This window comes from Petromyzon marinus, chromosome 21, assembly GCF_048934315.1.
Source record: "Petromyzon marinus isolate PM22_M1 ecotype Great Lakes invasive population chromosome 21, UKy_Petmar_22M1.pri1.0, whole genome shotgun sequence".
NCBI lineage: Eukaryota > Metazoa > Chordata > Hyperoartia > Petromyzontiformes > Petromyzontidae > Petromyzon > Petromyzon marinus.
The window spans coordinates 381,379-390,484 of NC_133687.1; positions in this window are offsets into that span (position 1 = coordinate 381,379).

Below are 9,106 nucleotides of genomic sequence, written 5' to 3' on the forward strand. Positions count from 1 at the left end.
TCCGCTATACAGCGTCGTCGCACACAGCGAAACCCAATCTCACTTCTCTGTCTCCGCACACCTCGTCTCCAGCTCCTCTATTACTACGCTCTCTCCACTGCTAACTGCTCCGTCTTCTTCAGCTTCGCTATCACCTTGCTCACTCCACTGCTAACTGCTTTGTCTTGCTTCAGCTTCGCTATCACTATGCTCACTCCACTGCTAACTGCTTCGTATTGCTTCGGCTTCGCTATCACCATGCTCACTCCACTGCAAACTGCTTCGTTTTGCTTCAGCTTCGCTATCACTATGCTCACTCCACTGCTAACAGCTTCGTCTTGCTTCGACTTCGCTATCACTATGCTCGCTCCACTGCTAACTGCTTCGTCTTGCTTCGGCTTCGCTATCACTATGCTCCAACTCTCTTCCAAACTCTGTTTCCGAACTCCACGTCTTCACCGCACAGCTCCCAACTCCAATCTCTCTGTCTCCCCCCAATTTATCCCCATTCTCATTATCGCTAATTAATTGGTCCGCGTGCCTCCGCACGCCTCGCGTCTTCAACCACCTCCCTTTTTCCAGACACCTCGATGCCTCCTTGGCCCCAGCAACAGCACCAACCAATCACAGCCCTTCTGGCTTAATTGGCCCGACCGTTACCTCATCACCCCAGCCTCTTCACCTGGCTGTCCTAACACGACCTCACTGTTTCCGCCGTCTCCTCAGGCTGACCCCAGATAAACCCCACACTGTCCGTGTGATCAATACACTCGCGCAGTTTCCCCAGCACACCTTCCTACTCCACTACATCACCCCCCCCCCCCCCCCCGTGATAAAAAATCTAGCCGTCCCGGCTACGACGATATTTTGAACCTGGAGTAGTGGAGTACCGCGGACATAACAATGAACAACACAACAACTTTGTACAAGAACCGCAACATGCAAACCAACACAACAACTTTGTACAAGAACTGCGACACGCAAAGTCAATGGAAGGTCCGTCCTCGGGAGCGAGTTCCAGCTGCCGGCCCATTTCCCCTACACGGGACACCGTGGGGCAAGGGCGGGCCTCGCTCCTCCGTTAAGTGAGGGCCGCTCCTGGTCCTCGACACACACCCGTCCCTGTCCCAGAGACCATCCGCTGGCGGGACTGTCCATCGTCCATGCTCGGGCCGGACAGCATTTCGAAGTTGCGGCCCCGCAAGCGGCGTCCGGCCAGCAAACCTGCCCAAACCCCCTCGTCGAGTCAATAGAGATGGTCCTGCAGGCACACGGGGGGCAGATTTCTGAGGCGCGTACACATGCGACCTCCTCACAGGCTCGTCGGACACATCTAATACAGGCCGCTCTGGGATGGGAGATGACGGATCATACGGCAATACAAACTTCTTAAGGCGCGACGGGTGAACATACAATGTCCAACGACTGAATCGAATCCGTACACTTTGATCTCGGAGAACCTCAACAATCTTAACGGGCCCCTGCCAGGGCCGATGGAACTTTGGGGATGTTCCCACTGGTACCATGGGGCAATGTAACCACGCTTTATCCCCAACACACCACGGCTCTCGAGGCCGCTGCGTTCCATGCAACCGTTCATTGGCGGCTTGTCGTCGCGCCGTGTTACTCAACGTGGCCTCCCGAGTCTCTCTCCGTGCACATTCATGGCATGCTTTTACATATCGCTGAACATCGTTATACATTCCCGGCCAATATAAATCTTTTCCCAAATTCAACGCGGTCTTCTTCTCCCCCAAATGCATCAACTTGTCATGCGTATCACTAATGAGTTTCCCGCGCAACACAATCGGAACAATAATGCAAAACTTCTGTGCTTCAACATCCCAGAGAACGAGGAGACCATCGATAAGTTTTAGAAAGGGGCGATCTTCCGATCCCCTTTAGCGAGAGGCACGCAGCCTCATCCTGGTCAGGGAGGAGTCATCCACCTGCAATCGTTTCCACTGACCCAACGTCAACCCCAGCAACCCCGATTCCACCGCAGGAATCGCTTCTGGCCTAATTGAATCCGCTGCAGCGACCATTGATGGAACGTCCTGCAGCGGCGGAACGCAACGCAGCGAGCCCTCCGGACACTGACATGAGTCAGTCGGTCGCGGCAATCTCGATAATGCAACAGCGTTAACATGATGCGTCCCCAAAAATTTCATACATTTCCTCGATGGCAATTCCAAACACCCCTTCTCTATCGAAATTTTAAGCGGCATCCTTCGCAAAAAATCCGTGCCCAGCAAACACGGTACCGCCAAGGCCGTAGAAACCAAGACATTCCCCGTAACGCTCACTTCCCCAATTTGAATCGTCGCGACCATACAACCCATAATACCAAGGCTGCCACCGTTTGCTGCTATGCATGGCCCATCTACCGGTTCCAGGGTCCGGGTCGACGTTGGCAGTGATCGAAAAGTTTGTAACGAAATAAGGGTCGCAAAAGCCCCTGTATCAACAATAACCCTGACCATTACTCCTTGAATACGTGCCATCACATCCGACGACCCCGGCGCGGCGCTCAACACACTATGCACCAACGCGCCCTACATGTCTCGACCTTGCTCAACATACGAATTTGATGGGAACGGGTGAGATGACGCGGATGGGTGACGTGGAAAGAGCGGTCGTGTATTGAATGTATCGCGACTCACCCGGAATCCTCGGTCCTGGGGAAATCTCCAGTCGTAGCTGGTCAGCGCCCTTGGAGGGCCGCCCCTGCGCCGCCAGCAGTCGCAGGCGAGATGTCCTCTCCGTCCGCACTCGTAGCACGTTCGCGGCGTGCCACCTCCATACACCTCGGGACGACGCAGCATGCCCGCGGGTGGCACCCCAGCCGCCGCTGCAATCGGCGGCGCCTCGTTCACCGCCACCGCGCCCTCGGCCAAGGCAGCGCTCATCAGCAGCGGCTGCACACCCACCACCGCTGGCTCATCTCGGAGGTCGAGGTTGACTTGGATGTTCCTGGCGATCTGCAGAGACGACATGCCGTCGTCGTCGTTGCTGTCCGGGAGCGAAAGGACAATCCTTAGCTCCTTCGACAACTGCAAAAGTTTATCTTACAGTAAGGAATCCAGGGCCTCTTGGTCCATCGCCGGGTATGCCACTTGAGCGAGGGCCAACAAGGCACTTCGGAACGCAAGAGGGGATTCCGTGGCCTCCCGCTTCCTTTGCTGAAATCTACGTTTGGCGACCGACCGCGGCTCATAGACCTTTCTCATTGCCGCGAGTGCCCCGTCCAGTGTTGACCTGACGGCGGCAGGGAGCCCATTAAATGTCGCCAAAGAGTCATCATCGAGGGCCGTCGGCAGTGCCCGCAGCGTGGCACTCTCAGTCCACTCCAGAGATTCATAAGCCGCACGGAATCGTCGTGTAAACGCCGTCCAATCCCCAACTTTGGCCTCGAACCGCTGCACATGAAGTCGCCGTGCCGTTCCCGACAGCTGCGCTTCCTCGTCGTCGGATTCCTCCAATCGCTCTGATTCCGCAGCAACCTCTGCTGGTCGACTTGACACCGTTGGTTGTATGCGGTTCGATGTCAAAAAGTGGTGGAACTCCTCCGTCAGCGTCGCCATCCTGGCCTCTCACTGGGCCATGAGGACTCTCCAATCCCCCGATGGTCCCGGGCCTTCGGCCCCGCTCGAACCGCCGTCTCGTTCTGTTGTTTCCCGGTCGACCAGACCCGCTTGAGGAGTATCAGCCACTTGGCCGGACACAGGCAGCACGTCCTCATCGTTGCTGTCGTCGCACGAGTCCACCGGCACGATCTTCCTCTTTGCCGCCTTCTTTGACATCTCGGCGTGGTTCGTAGCTACTCTGACACCAAATGTAGTGGTTGAACTTTACACGAACAACTTTTGTCTTTCTTCAACCACTTCTTTATTTTCATCGTTTAACACGTTCTCCACACTCCACCGTATCCTGGACACAGCGGCTCGATCACCGTGATTCGGCCGTCTCGCTCACCACCTTGGTTCCCAGTATCACGTCGCTCTGCTCCGCACACACGTCTCCAACTCTATTCCTACGCTCTCTCCACTGCCGGCTATCCTCCTCAGCTCCTCCGCTATACAGCGTCGTCGCACATAGCGAAACCCAATCTCACTTCTCTGTCTCTGCACACCTCGTCTCCAGCTCCTCTATTACTACGCTCTCTCCACTGCTAACTGCTCTGTCTTCTTCAGCTTCGCTATCACTATGCTGACTCCACTGCTAACTACTTCGTCTTGCTTCAGCTTCGCTATCACTATGCTCACTCCACTGCTAACTGCTTCGTCTTGCTTCAGCTTCACTATCACTATGCTCACTCCACTGCTAACTGCTTCGTCTTGCTTCGGCTTCGCTATCACTATGCTCGCTCCACTGCTAACTGCTTCGTCTTGCTTCGGCTTCGCTATCACTATGCTCGCTCCACTGCTAACTGCTTCGTCTTGCTTCGGCTTCGCTATCACTATGCTCCAACTCTCTTCTAAACTCTGTTTCCAAACTCCACGTCTTCACTGCACAGTTCCCAACTCCAATCTCCCCCTCTTTCTGTCTCCCCCCAATGTATCCCCCTTCTCATTATCGCTAATTAATTGGTCCGCGTGCCTCCGCACGCCTCGCGTCTTCAACCACCTCCCTTTTTCCAGACACTTCGACGCCTCCTCGGCCCCAGCAACAGCACCAACCAATCACAGCCCTTCTGGCTTAATTGGCCCGACCGTTACCTCATCACCCCAGCCTCTTCACCTGGCTGTCCTAACACGACCCCACTGTTTCCGCCGTCTCCTCAGGCTGACCCCAGATAAACCCCACACTGTCCGTGTGATCAATACACTCGCGCAGTTTCCCCAGCACACCTTCCTACTCCACTACACATAGCAGGTGTTACCAAAAATATTTTCAAAATCTTAAATAAACACAAGATCCAGGTCCGATTCAATACAGTACACAAAATTCGTGATCTAATCCCATCTGTGAAGGAGGTCATTCCTGGCATTCAATGCCCTGGAGTCTACAAACTGAGTTGCACCTACGGTAGCAGTTACATTGGGGAAACGAAACGACATGTTTCCGACCGTATTCGTGAACACAAGGCAGACCTGAAATATGGCAGAACAAATACCTCTGCTGTAGCTGACCATTGTTATAACGTTGTGGGCTCGCATGATATTGTTTTTTCCGAGACCAAGGTACTCTGCAAACCTTCGGGCTACTATCAAAGGTTTTGATTTAAAGCTTTCGTGACTGCAGTAAGTCATATTCTTAGTTCTTTCGGTAAAGTCACGTTGAAGGGAAACAATAAAATAATAAAAAATATATATAAAACAATAAAAATTCTCACGACGTTGACGACCGTTTGTGTTGTGGTCGAAACGTCGTGAAAATTTTTTTTGTTTTATATATTTATTATTTTATTGTTTCCCTTCAACGTGACTTTACCGAAAGAACTAAGATTATATCAAAGGTTTGTTCATGAAGCTATCCAGATATATAAACAAAGACAAAACTTCAACTGAGAAGATGGATACAAATTGAACAATCATTGGAAGGGTGTTATCAACCAGGTAATGCCTTAACTTGTTGTTGTTTCCATCGTACCTGCCGGTTTACTGCTAGCCCCGCCCACGTCCCCCCCCCAGCCTCACGTCCTCTTTCTCTTCTTCCACCACCTTCCCACTTCTAGCCCCGCCCACTTCCCCCCCCCCAGCCTCACGTCCTCTTACCCTAGCACTTACGCGCCCCCCCCTCTCTCTCCCCTGTTTCAGGGGCCTGCTTAAGGCGCGGCTCCGGCTGGAGCACGCATACCACACACATGCCGGTGATGTGTACGTCTTCTTCAAACGCTGGGGAGCCGGTAAAGCCCTTGTGGTGCCACAGCAGCGAAGCCGCTCCGTCGGAGCCGTGCCTGCAACTGTGATGCCGCAGCAGCGAAACCGTCCTGACGACGCCGTGGCCGCGACGCCGCCACCTCCGAGCGACGGGGCCGACGCTGCTCTTCCCTCACCACCCCTCACATTAACACACACACACACCCCCACATAGAGCCCCCGAGGGGAGGTCACCTGGCCGACAGGTTTTCACCCAGAAGCCCTCTCATGGGACCAAACTTCACGTTTCCTGCGACCAGGGAATTGGGCGACCTCCCCCGAGGCTAGCCTGCATCGCGGCGCCGTGACTTGGGTTGTAATTACATGGTCACAACGGGGCTGCTGAGCCACCGCGGATAGAAAACACCCACAACACACACGGGTCAGCAGGCAGGTAGGGGGGGAAGGAGTCACGAACGGCAGGAAAAACAGGGCCGGTCCTCTGATTGGTAGGGCAGATGCGCTTGTTTAGAGGGTGAAAAGCGGACGTCTGAGAGAGCACCGGTCCGGGGAGAGTGGCGGGAAATCCGAGCCACCTGATTGGACGGGAGGCCAGTGGATCAGCGCCGATTTATCTTTGATGAAGAGGTCAATAAAAAGGGTCGAGAAGGTAGGGAGAGGGAGTTCGGATTGTACTCAAGCCAGGCTCGGGGCCGTCGACTTCTCATCCACTCGAACGTCCATGTGACGAGTCGAAGTGCAGCGAGGATCCGACCCAACAGCTCCGTACGAGTCGAACCGTGAGTACCCGAGAGTGAGATATTGAGGCCATTGGGAGATTGTCTTAGGAAAGTGATTTGAAAGAGGTGATACAGATCGGGTCTTAGACCATCGGGAGATAGGTTAGACCTGCCCTGCTGACTCAAACTGACTCGGGTAATTTAGCCTCGGACTCGCTGAGAATAAACTGCTGGGGATCAATAAACTTTGTCGTGTGGTTTCTGCGAGGGTGGAACGGATGCATGTTGGTGTGCATCGTTGTACCCTGTGTTTGTGCGTGAGGGTGTAATTACCCACGTGTTTGCGCTCGCCCATGCGTGTACGTCGTGGTTAGCGTATGCGTGTAGTGAGCGGCGGCGGACTCGTACAGGGGCACGTGAGATTACTCATATGCCCTTTCGTTTAACGTGTGCGTGAGGCTAACGGGCGGCGTAGAGGGATTATTCGTGCGGCCTTTTGTTTAGCGCGTGCGTGGGGTGAACGGGCGGCGTACCTGTGAGTTTGTTCGTGCAGCCCTTTAAATAAATCTCCAAGACAACCCCCCAATCGGCTGCGCGTGTGCGAGTGATGTCCCTGCCCTCTGACCCAGAACCCCGAGTCCCGCGCGCGTGATTGGTGCGTGGCATGGGAGAGGAGCGACGTCGGATTTCGAATGAGTAGGTGTGAGCAAGTGCGCGCGGAGATTGTGTGAATTGATCCCAGGTGGCTAAGCGTCAGCCATGAATCATGCCCCGAGGGGCCGCAGCGAAGGGGGGGGGGGGGGAGTCGGTGAACAGTAACCCTCCCCAGGATACGGAAGAAGGGAGCAGTGGATCCCACCTGAGCGAGGAGCCGGGGATCAGCCTCCCCGACACCCTATGTACCAGCGTGGACGGCACCCTCGTGTTCACCTTCTGAAACGCTCGCTCGTCACTGTGGCGTGCGCGATGACCACCACCACGTGACTTTCCTTTCGTGTTGTGCGTGCTGCATTTAGCGCCACAGCGCGTGGATTTATAGCGTTTATTTGTTTGTTTGCTGGTGACTGTGTATTTCATATCGGAATCGCCTCCAGTGCTGTTGCTGCTGGCGGCAATAAAAGTTGTTTAAAAGTCTCTCCCCTCTCTTACCTATATATAATCTCTTGCCACGGCAGCTCTCCCGCCGACTTCAGCATTTTCTTGCTGTGGTTGTTCCACCTGATGAAGACCGCTTGTGTTGCGATCGAAACATCGTGATTTGTTTTATTTTATTTCTACCTACGTGACTTTACCGACATAACCAAACAGGATGGATTCCTGCAGTTACGAAAACTTCAAATCAAGATTAAACTTAGTAAAATTTGGTAATGTTATGCAATGCAACACAGAGAGTCGGTCAACACACAACGCATAGCCTGGTTGATTACGTTCTTCCAAAGATTGCTAAATTAGAAGTTAAGTGTGAAATTTGAGAGAGAGAGAGACAAGACACAGACACGGAGACAAAAAGACAGACACAAGCAGAGAGAGACAACAGAGACACAGAGAGAGAGGGAAAACAAACTTAAAACCTCCCCGTAGAGGTGGTTCAAACTTGATTTGGAGCTTCCGTGACTGCAGGAATTACTCTTTGGTTCTTTCGGTAAAGTCACGTAGCAAGAAAATAGTAATTCAATAATAGCATACGACGTTTCGATTGTAACACAAGCAATCATCATCAGGTACAAATGAAAGAGAAAACAAACCTAGTGAACTTAGAAATATAATGCAATACGACACAGAGAGTCGGTTAACATAACAGTCAACACCCTACCTGGTTGATTACGTTCTTACAAAGATTGCTAAATTTGAAAGAGACAAAACACGGAGACACACAGGCAGACATAAGCAGAGAGAGATACACACATAGGCACACAGAGAAACAACGCCTCTGTGTCGAGGCCTTTAATAGAGAGATAGAGGGGGCAGAGAGAGAGGGGGGGGGGGTAGAGAAATTAGTATGTCAATGAGAGATTTGGAGCTTTCGTGCCTGCATGAAATAATAGAGCAACAACACAGAGACACACCGAGAGAGGGAAAACACACTTAAAACAAACTTAGTCAAATTTGGAAATGTAATGCAATGCAACACAGAGAGTCGGTAAACACACAATTATCGCATAGCCTGGTTGGTTACGTTCTTCCAAAGACTGCTAAATTAGAAGTTGAGTGTGAAATTTTGAGAGAGAGACAAGACAGACACGGAGACATGATGATTGCTTGTGTTGCAATCGAAACGTCGTATGCTATTTTTTTCTTTCTACGTGACTTTACCGAAAGAACCAAAGAGTAATTCCTGCAGTCACGAAAGATCCAAATTAAGTTTGAGTCTATAACAGTTTATGTCTATAGCAGGGAGCCAATAACAGTATGGAAACGGCAGTGTGCGTCTATAGCAGTGCATGCGTCTATCCATAGTAGTGGATCTATAGTGTATGTTGATGTCAGTGTCTATCTATAGTAGGGAGTCTTATGAACGTGTAATTGTGAGTAAACACGTGCCACGTGGGCCCCCCTCTGTTTGCCCGTGAGGCACCCAATGGGAGG